We start from the raw sequence: 17,046 nt of genomic DNA on the forward strand, positions 1-17,046 counted from the left end.
AGGCATTTTTTAAAAACTCTAAGATACAACCAGTTACAGAATTCATAGTTTTTTCTTCTTCTATTTAAAAATACTGTATTTTTGTAACTTCTTGCCACTGATAAAAGATGGATAACAACAGAAAACAAATAATTATACCATATATTAGTCAATTTATCATTTTATTCCATTTTCTAGCATTTTCTATTATGGAAACTATAGATTTTGTGCGTGGCTCTGCTTAAAACTGAGCTTTATAAGTAATTTTCCCATTTTGATTGAATGAATAATTGTATTGGTTGGTGGGATGAGCACTTAAAGGATACAATGGAATGCATTCACAGAAAATGTTTTTAAAATGTGAAGCTTTACCACTCCTTTTTAATCATCTTTGTTAAGAATGAGAGGGAGGAGGAAGAGGGATGGGAGTGTGGGTGGGAGGGTGGGTACAGTGGGAAGAATTACTATGTTCCTAAAGTTGTTGTATTTATGAAATGCATGAAGTTTGTATTCTTTAAATAAAAGTTTTCTGGGGGAAAAAAGAATGTTTTTATAATTTATACAAACACATCTGTTGATATGACTTGAAAATAAGGTGGCAAATTAGACACAAGTAGAAGGAAAAACTGTAAACACTGTGAACTTGTAATTATATATATGTATATATAATATATATTTATCTCCAAAAATAAGTATTTCTGAATATTATAATGATGATCCCAGAAAAGCCACAAAAATTCCATTTTATGCCATTCTTTAACTTTAAAATCATATTAATATTCAATTATATAATAACCAACAACATTGAAGTGTGAGCTAGAAACATTTCAGAGCAATTCAAAGAGTAAATGTTAAGTAAGATACCATTCAAGTGTTACTCTTCACTGGAGACTCATGCACATGCACATGGCCTTCATGTTTACAGTAGATGAGTGACCAACAGTGATCATTAATGGTCTCATTTTCTCTCTGTTTGCCACACAATTAAGTGTATGACATCATCATAAGACTGTTGATGACAGCAATTTGATTACAGGTATTTATCTTCCCCTTCACCCCAAATCCTATTGACAATCTAAGGAATATAGAAATACGAAAGATAGAACTGAAGATGGAAAATCAGATTAAGTGTCATCAATGAGGTAGGTTAAGTTGCAAACAATAAACAAGAATTTGAATTTCAACTCTGATGCTATGAGCTAAACTACACACCTAAAAATTCTTATGGTGAATGTCTACCCCTCAGGATCTACTAATGTGACTATATAAAGAGGTAATTTAGTAAAGTGAGATAATTATGGTAACCTTAATTCTACGTGACTGGTACTTTCACAAGATGAGGAAATTAGGACAAGGTGCACATGGAGGAAAGACCATGTGAAGACACCCAGAGAAGACAGCCATGGATGGATAAACCAAGGAGAGAGACCTCAGGAGAAAACAATTTAACCAACACCTTAGTCTTAGATACTTCACCTGCAGAACCGTGAGGGAATCAATTTTATCAATCTAATCTATAGTAATTTGTTAAAGTAGCCCTAGGAATCTAATACCCTTGGCAAAAGAAGTCTACCTGAAGAGTTAAGTGAAACTTTCCTAAACAAAGCTTTGAAAAACCCTCAAGCATAGAGAGTGTCTAGAAAGATGCCTTTTGTTTTAATTGCACAGGGATAAAAGACAGAGGGAAAGATGATAGAGGAGGAAAATTTTTAGCCTCAAGCAAATGGAGGCATCATTTTTCCCTGGATTTCACTTGCTGTAGACATGATGAATCTTAATGTGAGAGATGAGAGATGAGGAAGCATGAGGCCAACCCCTTAATATTTGTGAGGTATTGCAAAAAAGAGTCAAAACAAAACAAAAGATCCCAACTCCACTAAATTTCCTTAGCTTTCCTAGTCTCAGGGTTGCAAATTTCAACTCTGATCTGACACAGATTCTGGAGAAAACATTACGGGAGGCATCCTCAGTAGATAAAATAGTGAAAAGCTTTGAGAATTTCACAAGAACACTGTGTCTTAAGGGGTTTCTCTTGAAGTCTATTTGGCACAGAGTGCTTACATAGCTAAGTGCAGACAGAGTGTGTTGTGTGTAATGGACCTCAGCATCTAGTGCAACACATTCTATTCATCTGTAAGTCCAATTGTAATCTCAGCACCAAAAGGAAAGGGAAAAACAATAGGATCAAGAACACTTAAAGCAGAGGTCAAGATAAATAATTACAATAAATGGTTCTTTAATGAATGCATACTAGAAGTAGTGATGATATCTAAATTTAGGGGGAAAATTAAAGGTACTTGTATATTGATTTTTTCCCTAATTTTAATTCTTAGATTTTCAGATTCTAATTCTTGGGTTCTTGGGGTGTTCATTTTGGTGCAGCAGGTAAGTCACCACTTGGGATGCCCACATCCTATACCACAATGCCTCGATTCACATCCTGGCTCCACTTCCAATCCAGCTTTCTGTTAGTGTGCACCCTTGAAGGTGGCTCAAATACCCTGGTCCCTGCCACCCATATGGAGACCTTATTGAATTCTAGGCTCCTGGCTTTGACCTGACACAGCCCTAGATGCTGTGAACATTTTAGGAGCAAACCAGTAGATGGAAGATTTCTATTCATCTCTCTCTCTCTCTCTCTCTCTCTTTCTCTCTCTTCTCGCTCCCTATCTGCCTTCAAATAAAATGAAAATAAGTCAATAAAAACTTTAAAAAAATCCCTAGGTTCTAAATTCTTATTTCAAAATTTACTTTGAATTTTACAAATTGTCTTTTGTGATCATTTTTAAAATGATTTGACTAGAATGTGTATAATATGTATACAATAGTGAAGTGCTAAAATTGGTTTATAACAGCTTACAAAAATAAATTCAGCATACTTTTCTAACTTTACATTCAATAGTATTGATGATGACACCTTGAAATTGGCCATGGAAAAATACATATATATATATATATATATATATATATAAATTCGACAAATTCCAAAAATCAGGAATTTTTTTCCACCTGAAGGTCAGCTATGAAGTATTTATCAGTACATTTCTGAATATATATATACATATATATCGATGTATATCACACACACATATGTGTATATATCCATATATATGTAATGTTACAGGATGTATAATCCCATAGTGTTTGCAAATAGGAAAATTAGTGATCCAATTCACTGTAACAGTTAATATGTAAGTTACATAGAAATTAACATAAGAATTATAAGGAAATATATGAGGAAAGCCCAAATCATATTAAAGATCCTGAGGCTAGAACCTTAATGGAAGACACCCCAGCTAGTTAGCAGAGATTCTAAATTTATAAAAATATCAAATCTCCCCAAAAATCATTCCATAAATTTAATGTAATTCCCACAAATACTTATGACTTATAGGGATCTATTGAAATTTATTTGTTCATCTGGAAAAAAGACATACGATAAAAAATATTTGGATCTTGCCTTATCTTTCAGTCTCTCTCCATAACTCTACCTTTCAAATAAATAAAACAAATCTTTAAAAAAATAAGGGCCAGCATTGTGGCATAGTGGGTAAAGCTGCCACTTGCAAGGTCCACTAGCATCCTATATGGATCATGTCCCAGCTGCTCCAATTCAGCTCCCTGCTAATGAACCTGGGAAAGCAGCAGAAGATCACACAAGTCCTTGGGTCTTGGCACCCATGTGGAAGACCCAGATGAAGCTCCCGGCTCCCAGCTTCTGCCTGGCCCAGCCCCAGACCTTGTGGACATCTGGGGAGTGTATCAGCAGATGTAAGATCTCTATCTCTTCCTCTCTTTTTCTGTAACTCTTTCAAATAAAGTACTTATTAAAAATGTTTTGATAAAAATAATAGAATTCCTTGAATTCTATTGAAACATGTTTTTATTTACAGTATTGTCAAATTCAGAAAAAGATGTTTAGAATGGGTCAAAATATAGGAACAAGTAGATACATACTTAAACATTTAAATATAAAACTTTATATAAAAATGGTGGCATTTGAAATTCATGGCATTTCATTCCAATTATGGGTGAAAAGCATTCATCCTTTATATATAACTTTGCAAGTGGCTATAATTATAAATCAACTGTGTCTTGTTTACTTTCTTTTCTTTAGAAATGATCAGAGGCCTGCTAATATCTGTTTACCCTCAACTGTAACCCTTTACAGCAGGATCCAAAATGGCCCCACATTTTATGCTTCTGTGTTGAATGGTTTGCTGCAAAAGCAAGGCCCTGCTTCAGATCCGTGGAAACACTCAGGAACCTCTGTTCTGAGAAACGCAGGTAACGCATAACAATAGACCAGTAACAATCCACTCCTGCTTTTACTACAAAAGGAGCTAATAAGTTCTCCATCACATACCACTGATCCACTGCATCCTGAAACTCCAGAGGAAAACAGCATGCTTGCCACCTGACCTCTTCAAAGTGAAAGCAGATCCACCAATGACTTTTTTTTAAGGAATTTATTTATTTATTTATTTGACGGGTAGAATCATAGACAGTGAGAGAGAGAGACAGAGAGAAAGGTCTTCCTTCTGTTGGTTCACTCCCCAAATGGCCACAATGGATGGAGCTGCGCTCATCAGAAGCCAGGAGCCAGGTGCTTCCTCTCAGCTTCCCATGCGGGTGCAGGAGCCCAAGCACTTGGGCCATCCTCCACTGCACTCCCGGGCCACAGCAGAGAGCTAGACTGGAAGAGGAGCAGCCGGGACTAGAACCGGCACACATATGGGTTGCCGGTGCCGCAGGCGGAGGATCAACCTAGTGCACCACAGCGCCAGCCCCCACCAATGCCTTTCTTTCCCTTAGGATGTTAGTGAACTGCACAAGACACTAGGAGATTTACCCAAAGAAAGTTTCTTGCTTTAAACAGCAGCTCCTAACCTGCTTATATTCTTGATAACTGAAAAATTGAAGAACCCTTCAACCATTATGATGTAAAATAGTAAAGGCTGTATCACTTCTGTCTAGATTCTTAAAAAAAAAAAAACAAACAAACAAAGATTTATTTATTTATTTGAAAGTCAGAGTTACAGGGAGAGAAAAGAGGCAGGGAGAGAGAGAGGTCTTCCATCCAATGGTTCACTCCCCAATTGGTCGCAATGGCTGGAGCTGCAGTGATCCAAAGCCAGGAGCCAGGAGCTTCTTCCAGGTCTCCCACATGGGTGCAGGGGCCCAAGGACTTGGACCATCTTCTACTGCTTTTTCAGGCCATAGGAGAGAGCTGGATCAGAAGTGGAGCATTCAGGTCTCAAACCAGCTCCCATATAAGATACCGGCGCTTCAGGCCAGAGCATTAATCCCTTGTGCCACAGCACCAACCCCATGTCTAGATTCTTAAGAACAAGGTATCTGTTATATATTGATGTCTTAACAAATCTTCAATAATACAATCATGTAAGGTGTATTTGTAAGAATAAATTCTAAATGGATTAAACATACCATGAAGTATTGGAAGCATATGTAATTTTTTTTAAAAGATTTTATTTATTTATTTATTTGAAAGGCAGTTACAGACAGTGTGAGGGAGAGGCATAGGGAGAGGTCTTCCATCCGCTGGTTCACTCCTCAAATGGCCACAGCTGCCAGAGCTGAACCAATCTGAAGCCGGGAGCCAGGAGCTTCTTCCAGATCTCCCACATGGGTGCAGGGACCCAAGGATTTGGACTATCTTCTACTGCTTCCCCAGGCCATAGCGGAGAGCTGGATCACAAGTGGAGCAGCCAGGACACGAACCAGCACCTGTATGGGATGCCAGCAATGCACTAATCTTGCTTCCTTCTTTCTTTCCTTTCCATTCCAAAGGTGTTGACCTCAGCAGTGCTCTTTAATATACCTCTTAAATGCAGATTTCTTCTCAGAATATGCAATTGAGAAAGCCAATATGAAATAAACAGTAATTCTACATCTAATTTAAAAAAAAATTCACAAGGAAATATTCACATAGTTTATGAAAATATAATAGGCAGAAAGTTCATTATAGATTAGTTTCCATAAGCTAAATATACAGTAATGAGATAGCAAATACATTATAGAAATCATATGATGAAGTTAAAAAGTCAGTTATTTAGCTAAAATGTTAAATATCCCTATATGATATGTTCATATATCTGTTTTTATATGAATGAAAGGGTTTGGAAAGATACCTCAAACTTTCAATAGTGCTTACCCAAAAATCTATTTACTACATTTCCGTATTTGATTGTGCTCGAATTTTTGTGGTTTAAAAAAAAGATCACCAAGTAGTTCCATTAAAACAATAATAAAAAAAAAATAAACAGCAAACTAACACAAAACAGAATCACTAAATAAATGTAGGCTAAATGTTTAAGCTTGAGTCACTCCTTGGATAAAGAACACAGTATGAAAGGGTTCTTTCTAATTTGCATGACCTATAAAATATAGCTGCTGGCATCTTCATGCTGAAAGCTCATAAAATGTTTTGATTTCCTCAATTTAAATGTATTTTTTAGGACAATGGCTAACATTTCTAAATAAACATCATCCTCCCTATTCAGGCATATGTAGATCCAACAAAGGAAGACAAAAGGACAATAGGCCATGACTTAATTACTTAGGTTAAGTCCTGGTTTTATCTCAAATTCAGTGTGTTGCCTTAAACATAGCTGTGTGTCTCCTTCCTCAGCAAATGTGAGAGGTGATTTGTAAGGATCCTTATCTTCCTCATTGTTGTGAGGACCAGATGACACAATACCTAGAAATATTATTTTATAAAAAAAGTAAAGTGGTTTAGTAACATAAGGCTACTAGTAAGCCATGAGTTTTAAATGGTTTCTGCCATCTTGGTGAACTGTGGTATCTCACCAGTATATCAGGCTTGTCCATATTGGCTGCTGGCTCTCCAGCTCTCAGATTATATCAGTGAGCTGGTTGGTTTGGCTGAGTCCAGTGGAGGAGTAGCTAGTGGACCCATGCATCAGAGATCCATCTCCAGGATGCGTAATGCACTGGCAGGCTGAATAGCATTCTAGCTCTGGCTCTGTCAGTAAATCCTACAATGACTTTTATTAGACACCTTTCTGGATCCATTTCATTAACGATAAATAAGTACGTACACACATAGACACAACATACATGTATGCACACATGCATAAATGCTTCTGAAAATAACAAAGGTATCAAACAGCATAATCTCAAATTTTTGCTTGGTTGGCCAAACGTTCACCATGTCCTCCAGAACATATTGCTGTAGGACATATTGCTCACAGTGCCTTCAGGATGCTTTTTCTCTGGGCATCAGTCCATTCATGTGCAAAACATGAGCTGGCAGTGAAAGAGAACATCTCCTGGACCCCTTGGATTCTAGAGTTTCAAAATCTGATTATGGCAAAATTGCCACACAAGGGTGTATGGTGTGTGTGTGTGTGTGTCACTTTGACAGCCCCAAAGTGATGGACTTCAAGTGGAGAATCATTCTATCTTATATTGGATGATTTAATATTTATTTTACACAGGGCACTGCCCTGAAAAGTAAAAGGAATGTCCTGCTTCCCTAGACTAACATTTTATAAGTAATGTACAAGCCATATGGAAATAATGGCCACATAAGGTAGAAAGTGTTTTGGAAATTTCAGGTAGGAAGAAAATGCTCCCACCTGATAGTCTTAGAAGATTTCATTAATAGTGTGGTCTTTGAATCAAGCCTTAAAGATTCAGAACAAGCCATTCCAAAACTATTTGTAATGTACAACAAAATGGGAAACAAGTCTGATTTATATATTCAGAATTCCCCTTTCCTACTATAGAGTCACATATCAAGTAATGTGTTTATTACAGATTTTGGAAATGTCTTGCCTTTTATTGTACATAAATTAAATGAAAAGAGTTTACTGGGTTTTTTTCTTTGTGTTTGCTTTACAAATAATATTTATATCCTAACTGATTATTATAGAAAATCTAAATATCAATATTACTTTAAAGGTGACCTTGAGGTCTCCGACTAGTTGTATTTATGCCTTATTGATAAGTCTCTCAATAATAAAGCTATTCAGATATGAAGTAAATCAAACATGCTACCATCTTTCCTGCTCTATTGTGCTAATAGACAAAAATACCTTAAAGCCAATGAAGCAAATCTGATTTTGTTTTTATTGCTTTGTTTTTGAAATTGTGGTGCATTATCTTATAATCAATGATGCAGTAGTTACAGATGAAGAAAAGAAATTGTCATATCACAGTGCAATGCTTCCTTGCTAGAAATAAACAAGCCAATTTTAGTAAAAATAAAAAAAACTGACCTAAGTTTGTGCTGAGATCTCAGACTTAATAGCCACTCCAATTCCCTCTGACATTTAAAAATTATAAGGCATGGCAAAAGAAATTCTTAAATGTCAGAATCCTCATAATTTCTTCAACATTTGCGCTGAAGTCTTAACTCTTCCCCCAGCCCTGCCCCCTCCCCCAGCCTGTGAGTGTGATGGAACCAGAGAGAAGCTGGAAGCTGGAGAATGGACCACGTGTAGTTCTGCTGGAGTCAAGGCCAGGTCAGATGGAGACACAACCCATCATGATCCTCAAACCAGCTCTTCCAAAAGGCTCCTTCACAGTCATTTCATCTCATCATTAGGCATGGTTAAAAGTTAGAGCTAATGGAAGTAGAAAGTCCGAGAGACTGAGGCACCACAATCCTCTTCCCCACATTTCTTTTTACTAATTCATCAAAGTAACTCTGTTTTTGGCTGCTGTCTGTTTGGCATATTTACCTTTAATTTAGTGAAATCTGATTCAAAGAAGAATGGAAATTATACAGTGATTCCAACTGAGATGGCAGTAGTGGAAAATTGACTAATAACAGTAAGAAGGTGGAAGAGAAAGAAAACGTAGAAAGAAGGAGGAAGAAGAGAAGGAACAGAAATAAAATTTACTCCATACTTATTGAAAGGAAGACACTCCAATATCTTGCATAAATATGACCACACTCAAAATGAGGATGGAATTATTAAAGCCATTTTACATTCAAATAATCAGTAGTTGAGGCTCAGAGAGGTGAAGAGCTTGTTATTTACCTCATACAGATAATTGGTGGCAAAACTGGGATTTAAACGTATACCCTGTCCATCTAAGCTGGTTTTAATCACTTTGGGTATTTGCCCTCAAATGCTGTGGGACAAAGGTATCAGCTCAATGAGGTTGCATATGTTTAGGAAAATGTTAAGTATTTCATGATCTTAAAATGCTAGCTCATCCATATGATTTATTGAACACCCATCAATATAATAACATCCTTTAATCAGTACCTTCTAGTATCACAGTCAAAACACTGAAATAAATGTAGAAATGTCCTCATCTGATTTTCTTAGTGTGTTAAGCAAATTCATGCCTTACATGCTCCTATTTTTTTTTCTTTTTGTTACATGGTCCTATTTTTAAAATCATGTAATAAAAGGAGATCTCATTTACTTTTTCACCTATCAAATTTTAGTATATATTCTTGTACTTTTGGTTCTTAATGCATGTGTACATATTCGTGTGTATTGTGTTTGTGTGTGCATAGTATATATGAAAAACTGCACTTCATAAATTATTTTTGTCAGGCAACATCTCAGTCAATCCCATTTTCTCAGTTGTACATTTTGCAGAATCCTGCTGATTCTGCTTTAAGGATTGTTGTTGTGGTTTTACATTTACTGACTGCCAACAAAGAAGACTTTATTTTCTAGTAGTTTCCTCAATTTAGAAATAAAATAATTATATTTATTGAAAGTATTGGTTAATGTTGTAAAAAGGGGGAGATTTTAAACAGAAAACCTTTTCTAGTCGATGAATTCACCACATCATTATAGCAACATTTTCCCTTAGTTTTTAAAGCATTGTGTAAACAATCTAGAGAATTCTGATTTGAGAGTGACCCTTTATTGTAATGGAAGGATTTTATATTGGCTTGTCAGAGGTAAATGAACTGTATGCTCTGTAAATTCTACTGTAATTGTGTCCATTCTGTGATTTTGCTCCAGTTTGGTTGTTAGCTATAAAATTACTGATAAGTAATAAAACACAGGTCAAAAGTACTAAACCCTTATTGCAAACCTCACCAAATCAAAACAAGGAAATACACAGCCAACAGCCCCAATTCCTAACATTTACCTGTAAAATATGGTTTACATTATTGGCCCTCTTTTTCGTTCTTTGTGTAGCTTATTAAGATTTTTACATTGCTCCCATAGCTTGCCATCCAAATGAAAAGAGCCATTTGTAGCACCTACTTTTGAAAATTCCACTTGAGAACAAATTGTAATTATTAAGTTTCAGTTTTGGCTATCTCATTTCTGTCTGGCAAGGAATTACATACCATATAACCATGTGTCCCTGAAGAAGAATGAAGGAAGATGAAGGATTGAAATACTCCCTGTGGCTAAGTCTTCTTATCCATTGCCCTCCTTAAAATATAAATATATAATATGTATGGTCTTATTTATGATGTTTTAAGGCTCCATAGAGCTCTCACACATGTTCTCTGGTTTGTAGTCCTACAGAAGGCTGCCATGCTCAGGCATCCACCAGAGCAAGCAGGGACAAAACAGTGAGACCCAAGGTAGGCTTGGTCAAAATACAAAGAGCAAAGACAAACAACTATTTGCTTCAAATGATCTTGCTCTTTCTTCTCCTTACGTTACATCTCCCATTACTAGAACTTATTCAACAAATATTTCATCTCCCTCCTCCTGTGAGTTGACATCTCTGTAAATTTACGACTAGAATATCTCAACCTGCATTTCTAAAGAACAGTTGGTTCAAAGAATTTCTGGCAGATGTTACTTGAAAAAGAGTTCTGAGATCAAATAAATTTGGGAAATATGAAATTATAGAAAATTAAACAAATTCTTTTCTCAAAGATTTCTTAAATGTTTTAGCATGATAATGCTCACTAAAAATCTCCAGAGAAGTCCAGAAATTTGCAAAATTTCCAGATTATTTCTATCCTTAGAAATTTGTTCATGAGTTATGCTTATGAGAATAATGTTCCACTGAACCCACTTTGGGAAACACTGAAATTAGTAAAATTACAAAGCTACTCTTGGTTGCATCATTAATATGGAAGGCAAGTAGAAGGGTGAATAATTATGTCTGCTTATTTTGAAACCATTGGTTAGAAAGGAAAAATAATTGAAACTATAAGAATAGAAACAATTGGTAGAAAAGTTGCTATTTTTCAAGGAAAAATTTAAATATGACACCCTCTTCATACAGATGGAATTAGCTTCAGTCAAGCCACATGAGATCAGATTGGTTACAATAATTAAAATTTTTATCTAATCTACCTCAAAAGGTGATAAAAGTTCAGTCATGTTATATTTTACTTAAACAAATGAATCAGCTAATAGTAGGTTGAGGAAAACTGGGACTTCAATTTTTCAATACACCTCCCAACGTTGAGGTCTGTGGTTCTAAGATGCAACTTAATAATAATCTATTTCTGCAGAGAATTACCAAGCCACAAATGGCAGTACATGTTTCTCTTAGAGCTGCTTGAAATGGTGTCAAAACAGATTAGTTTGTTTCTTCCCACAATATGGCTTAGTGGTATTATGGACTAAATGCTTCTGTGCTCCAACATTCATATGTCAAAATTCTCATTCTAAGAATGACGGTGTTAAGAAGTGGGGCATTTAGAAGGTAAATAGGCCAAGAAGGTGGAAGCTTCATGAATGGGATCATAAGAGACATGAAAGAGATGGTATTTCTCCCTACCATGTGAAGATACATGACAGCCACCTGGTAACGAGAAGAGGGCCACAGATAGAGAAAATAAGATTCTTTGCTGAGAGTTTAACCATGTTTCTAGAGAACTCAAGTCTCAAACACCCAGTTTCTAAACAACCATGTGAAGTAAATATTTGTTATTGAAGTCACTAAAATATTCTGTTACAGCCGCCTGAATGAAGAAGAATGGCTTTCACAATGTGGGCACTGGGAATTTAGGAGGCATTCACAGAGATGCTCTCCACACATGGAGGAATAGGTGAAAATGATATGTGCTTCTGATAACATAGAAAATCTCAGTAATGCTTTATTCTAAAAGTCTATAAACACTTCTCTTGCCTCCACAAATTAAGTAACTGGGCATAGCATTCTCAAATCGCCTTCTATAAGTGGTTATACAATTTTATAATAATATATCACATAAACACATGTGCATGTATTTTAATGATAAATAACTATCATCATCAACAATGATATCATGACAATTTCCATTAATTTCTAAATGTCTATAAATATTAAATGTGAGAATTCGATTTTTAAAAAAATCTGGTAGAGAGTACAACTTAATCTGGCACCATCTCCACTCCTTCAAGCATTTCCTTTTTTTATGTCAGGTTCTAATATAAAAGAACTCATCAGCCCACTCAAGCTACCCAGGAACACAAGTTCAATGTTGTGTACATGCTTTCACTTTAGAATAACATCTTTCTCTATCCACAAGTCTCCAGTGTGAGTGGGAGAAATTTTCAGACAATCTCAGCCAAATGAATAATGCCTTTATTCTTTTATATTTTGCGTTCAACATTTAATAATAGCATAATTATCTGTTGAAAAAATATTCAGTCTCCTTCTTTCTCAGTTTAACACAATGTCCCTCACTCCAGGATCATGCCTTAAAATTCAGTCCCAGATATTTATTTCATAAACTCTGAATAACTTTTATCATCCTGTCACATTATTTCATTTAGTGAAGTAGTAAGATTTAAAAGTATTTTTTCACACACACAGTGTGAAAGTACTAGTGAATATTGGTTTCCACAGATTTATTCTCTGATGGGTACATGGCAATGCAAAAGAATTTGAAACTCTTGCAAAAGAACCTGGAAAAATGACTTACAGACATAAATAAGGCCAGCCATTTAAATTTTCTGGGCTTCAGTCTCTTCATCCAAGATTAATCCATGTGAGCCAAGAACCACAGCTTCAATTACACACTTGATTACAGACCTAACGCATTTTTTCCCTTCTTGAACATTTCCAATTGTTTCATGCATGCAAATATATCCAAAGTACTTGTCTAGACATTAGAGAGGTTCTAGCTTATTGATACTACAGAGTAGAGGGGGAAGAGAAATAGAAGCTCAAGATCCCATAGGCTCTCGAGGAAAATAAGTCATCTTTTTTGGTTAGAAAAGAGAGAATAATTCTAGCAAAATGTTCCAGTACGAGAATTAGCATCAGCATAACCAGAACTATGTTTTTTGTGTCAGGCTACCACATAAAGCATAGTGCTGTATTTCTCTTTAAAGAATGGTTGGATCATTCCTACTATTCTCCACCAACAATGTCCACATGCTGTGCTAACTCCCCATTCTATCCTAACCAAAAAGTCAGATTGCAAGGCAATATTTGTATAATCACAGTAATTTTAAGACAATAGGCTGAATTTATTAAGCCAGTCCAAAAAGGTAAATATCATATGTTTTCACTGATTTGTGGTGATTAATATACAAAGTGTAAAAAATGTAATATGTATAAGCAAAACTGACATTTTGGATTTTGATTATTCTTTACAGCTTTCTCTACACTCTTGAGAAACAATAGTTTTTCCACTTGCTACTTGTTGAATTCATTATTTGGTGGAGGGTTAAGCTTTTGATTATAAAATAAACTGAAAGTATATCATTGCAAAAATTAAAAAATAAGAATGGAGAGAAGAGAGAGGGAAAATAGGGTGAGGAAGTATCATTATGCTTTTAAATCTATATATTAAATTTGTTCACCTTACATAAATAAAGTAAAAAGAAAGTTTTTTTTTACTATAATGCATTAATCCAGATACAAAAGGGAGTTCCATAAATTTCCTCTGAGAACACATATTCACCTTAAGAAGCTATAATGACTCAGCAATTCCATTCCTGGGAATTAAAACTAAAGGAAATAAAATCAATGAAAGAGTTATCTGTATCTGGGATAAAGAAATTGTGATATATATACATGATGGAATACTATTGAGCCATAAAAAATAATGAAATCCTGTTTTTGCAGCAAAATAGATACAACTGGGGACTATTATGATTAGTGAAATAAGCCAGTCACAAAAAGACAAATATCATATTTTCCCTGATTTTATTTTTTAAAGATTTATTTATTTATTTGAAAGGCAGAGAATTGTAGAAGGAGAGAGAGAGAGAGAGAGAGAGAGAGAGAGAGAGAGAGAATCCTCTGACTGCTGGTTTGCTTCCCAAATGGCTAAATTGGGGCCAATCTGAAGCCAGGAGCAAAGAACTTCTTCAGGGTCTCCCACGTGCATCCACAGGCCACCTTACTTGTTAAAGTGATCAGTTTAAGTTTATAATTGATCAAAAAGATTAGATTAAGTGTCAAAGGGATTACATAAATAAGACCAGTGTCTGCAAATAATAACTGATAGAATTATAAAGGAGAGAATGATCCTACTTGGGAAGCAGGATACACAGCAGACTCATAGAATGGCAAATGCCCTAAACAGCACTCTGGCCTCAGAATCAGCCCTTAAGGCATTTGGATCTGGCTAAAAAGCCCATGAGAGTGAGTTTCGCACGCATGGAAACCCAAGACACTGTGACAAAAAAAGTGACCTAAATGAAAGATCTCTGTGAGTGAGATCCCAGCAGAAAGAATGGGCCATCAAAAAAGGAGGTACCTTTCTCTGAAGGGAGGAGAGAACTTTCACTTTGATTATGGCCTTGTTTAAATAAGGTCAGAGTTTGTGAACTCAAGATGCTTCCTTAGCCTTGGCAGCTCATGACAAGAGCCTTGGGTGATTACTGTCGTCATAAATAAGAGTGTCAACTGTTAAATCAACAACGGGAGTCACTGTGCATCTGCTCCCCATGTAGGACCTCTGTCCTTAATGTGTTGTACTATGTGAGTTGACGGTAGAACTACTACCCAAACAGTACTCTATACTTTGTGTGTCTTTGTGGGTGTAGTCTGTTGAAATCTTCACTTAGTATATACTAAGTTAATCTTCTGTATATAAAGATAATTGAAAAATGAATCTTGATTAAGAATGGGATGGGAGAGGGAGTGGGAGATGGGATGGTTGTGGGTGGGAGGGAGGTTATGGGGGGAAAAGCTGCTATAATTCAAAAGTTGTACTTTGGAAATTTATATTTATTAAATAAAAGTTGAAAAAATTTTAAAAATGCATTATGAAAAAAAAAAAAAACAGATCTTCCATCCACTTTTCATTCCCCAGATGGCCACAACTGCTGGAGCTGAGCCCAGAGACAGGAACTTCCTCTGGGTCTCCCACATGGGTGTTGGGACCAAGCACTTGGACCAGATTCTATTGCTTTGCCAGGTCATAGCAGAGAGAAGGATTGGAAATGGAGCAGCTGAGACTCGAACTGGCACCCATATGGGATGCCAGCACTGAAGGCAGTGGTTTTACCTGCTTTGCCAGAGCACTGGCCCCCTACCCATATACTTTTTTAAAGGTTTATTTATTTATTCAATAGGTGAAGGTACAGAAAGGCAGAGGCAGAGAGAGAGAGAAATCTTCCATCTGCTGGTTTGCTCCCCAAATGGCTGCAATGGCAGGAGCTGTGCTGATTTGAAGCCAGGAGCCAGGAGCCTCCTCTGGTCTTCCACGTGGGTGCAAGGGCCAAGGACGTGGGCCATCTTCTGCTGCTTTCCCAGGCCACAGCAGAGATTTGGATCAGAACTGGAGCAGCCAGATCTCAAACTGGCTTGCATATGGGATGCTGGCGCTGCAGACAGCGGCTTTACCCACTATGCCACAGCAATGCCCCCCCATATACTTTTATGTATTGTCGTTTTCCCATAATTTCCTATATTTAGATTTAAGTATATTTGTAAACACACTCATTCCTTTGAGCCACTAGAGAACTAGTCTTCAGCATTTATTTCATGTGAAAGTCTTTATAACTCATATTTCTAATAGTGTGACCTTTTGAAACATTCTCCTGAAAATTCAACAAATTACCAAATTACTGCCAACTTAACAAGTTGCTTGTAAAGCTCACTTTCAAAATTACTGTACTTAAATAATATCATTTACAATTTAAAAGGTTGTTTTTATATATGCATAGAATTTTTAAAACTTACAAACAAGTTTGCTCTTATAAGACAATACATACATCAAACAGCAGCAAGTACAGTTAGGGAGATGAAGGCTTCATCACAACTCTTTTAATCTACTGGCATTTTCCTTTTCCCCCCAAACTGATTCTTTCCTCCACAAGAGCCTGTTATTTCTTTAAAAAATTCAATTTTAATATCAATTTTTAGAGGATTCTTTTCATTTTATTTTTCTAAAGCAACTTCCCTTTCCTATTTCTCTTTAGCCTGTAATTTTTCTAGAAAATATTCAACAGTAAGACCAGTGCTGTGGCTCTCTTGGCTAATCCTCCACCTGTGGTGCTGGCACCCAGAGTTCTAATCCCGGCTGGGGCACCAGATTCTCCTGGTTGCTCCTCTTCCAGTCCAGCTCTCTGCTGTGGCCAAGGAAGGCAGTGGAGGATGGCCCAAGTGCTTGGGCCCTGCATCTGCATTGAAGACTGGGAGGAAGCACCTGGCTCCGGGCTTTGGATCGGCACAGCGTGCCAGCCATAGCAGCCTTTTTGGGGGTGAACCAGCGGAAGGAAGAACTTTCTGTCTGTCTCTCTCTCTCTCTCTCACTAACTCTGCTGTAAAAAAAAAAAAAGAAAAGAAAAGAAAAGAAGGGAAAAGAAAAATATTCAACAGTAAAACTAGACCAAAACGCATGCGGAAAACATAAAATCAATTGTAAATTTGTCTCCTTAACAAAATCAAATAATTGTTCAAAATTTTTACATATATAAACATATGTAAACTGAAGGGTTTTTTTTTAACAGAGAAACCTTATCCAATGATGTTAAAGATCTCTACGATGAGAATTACAAAACCTTAAAGAAAGAAATAGAAGAGGATACCAAAAAATGGAAAAATCTTCCATGCTCATGGATTGGAAGAATCAATACCATCAAAATGTCCATTCTCCCAAAAGCAATTCATACATTCAATGCATTACCAATCAAGATACCGAAGACCTTCTTCTAAGATCTGGAAAAAAAAAATATGCTGAAATCC

The 17,046-nt window shown here is 36.2% G+C and overlaps 1 pseudogene; it reads left to right on the forward strand.

The window, feature by feature from the left end:
- The first annotated feature begins 1,340 nt into the window (after positions 1–1,340).
- Positions 1,341–17,046, forward strand: part of LOC133763037 (seipin-like) — a 28,422-nt pseudogene continuing 12,716 nt past the window's right edge.

The sequence above is a fragment of the Lepus europaeus genome, chromosome 1 (genome assembly GCF_033115175.1).
Source record: "Lepus europaeus isolate LE1 chromosome 1, mLepTim1.pri, whole genome shotgun sequence".
NCBI classification, from domain to species: domain Eukaryota; kingdom Metazoa; phylum Chordata; class Mammalia; order Lagomorpha; family Leporidae; genus Lepus; species Lepus europaeus.